General features: G+C 45.4%; 1 protein-coding gene across 1 annotated transcript in view; it reads left to right on the top strand.

Moving 5' to 3' along the window:
- The window catches only part of LOC111158379 (fibronectin type III domain-containing protein 4-like), a 13,426-nt gene that overhangs the window by 2,258 nt on the left and 9,905 nt on the right, over nucleotides 1-1,263 (top strand).

Raw genomic sequence — 1,263 nt, 5'->3', positions numbered from 1 at the left:
TTCCTCACTTTACCCATCTTGAGCTATGGAGTTAGGAAGATGCATTTATGGAGGATGAAAACCAAAGGGATGAAACTGAAAAGTCAGGGGAGTGGTGGTTGAAGAAAGTGGCCCTGGTTAAGGATCTTGGGTCCAACGTCAATGCATCTGTAGGCAGATGCTGCACCGCACTACTCCAATGTCTTCCACGGAGCCTCAGATGCTCCCCCTCTCACCTGGTAGCCCCCCCAGCTGCTGGTGACCTCCACCCTTGGACATTTTCCCAATAAACATTCTTGGACAAACTGGAGATGACTGTATGGGATACTGTATAGTATGCTGAAAGCACCTCCCCACTGTCTCTCCCCTGACCACAAGGGCCTCTCACACCACCACCAACTCGACAGGAGCACTCTCATTGTTTTAAGGTGTTTGTTTTGATTCTATAGCCTGGAATGGGTGGGGAAAGGACAGAAAACTAGAGCCCTAGTTCCTTTTGTTTTGTTCAGTGAGAAGGGGGGAGAAGGAAAAGAAGGGGGGGGAATATAAATTCTCCTGTATCCATGGGAACGAAGATTATACCACGCGAGAGGGGCCGGTAACCTTTTTAAGTTCACTGCCCACATCGACACCCAAGCTTTTCACCATTGATTCCTCTGACTCCTCCATCAACCTCGAGTTAATTTCCAGAATTGGACTGAACGGTGTTTTGGGACAAATGAAAGAGCAGCTCCGCTAATGGATCCTTCAGTGCCACGTGCTCCTATCCTGTGCACTCCTGTACTTCTAGTCTTCCCCGCCCTCACTTTTCCTTTTGTTTCGTCTGCCTCTGTCTCTGCTGATTCGGTCAAAGTCAATAATAAAGTAAAGTAAAATAATAAAGTAATAAATAAAAAAAATAATAAAGTAAAGTGTAAATGAGTTTATTATATTCACTCTCTGCCACTATATCCAGAGGAGGATTATGGAAATAAAACTAAGGGGTTGGAACTCCCCTGTCAAAAGACTTATACTTTGGGCTCTGGGGCTACTTCCTTCCTGTGAAAATAGAGGCTTTCCTCTACTGTTTCCTAAATTCCAAGGGTGGAGGGATGGTGCCAGTGAGAGAAATACCTGTTGACGTTTGCAACCACTGTGGGGGAAAAGCTGCAGAACCCAGAATCTGGACATCATATGCTATACTCTCTGGAGAATTATAGGTCTTCTCAACTTTGGATCTTTCCAGAGGTGTATGAACGCTCCTTTTCTGCATCTCAGTCTCTCTGGCATGTTCCAAGAATTTAG

This window comes from Enhydra lutris, unplaced genomic scaffold (genome assembly GCF_002288905.1).
Source record: "Enhydra lutris kenyoni isolate GAN:26980312 unplaced genomic scaffold, ASM228890v2 scaffoldscaffold59, whole genome shotgun sequence".
NCBI lineage: Eukaryota > Metazoa > Chordata > Mammalia > Carnivora > Mustelidae > Enhydra > Enhydra lutris.
This window is presented reverse-complemented; position numbering and strand designations above follow the sequence as displayed.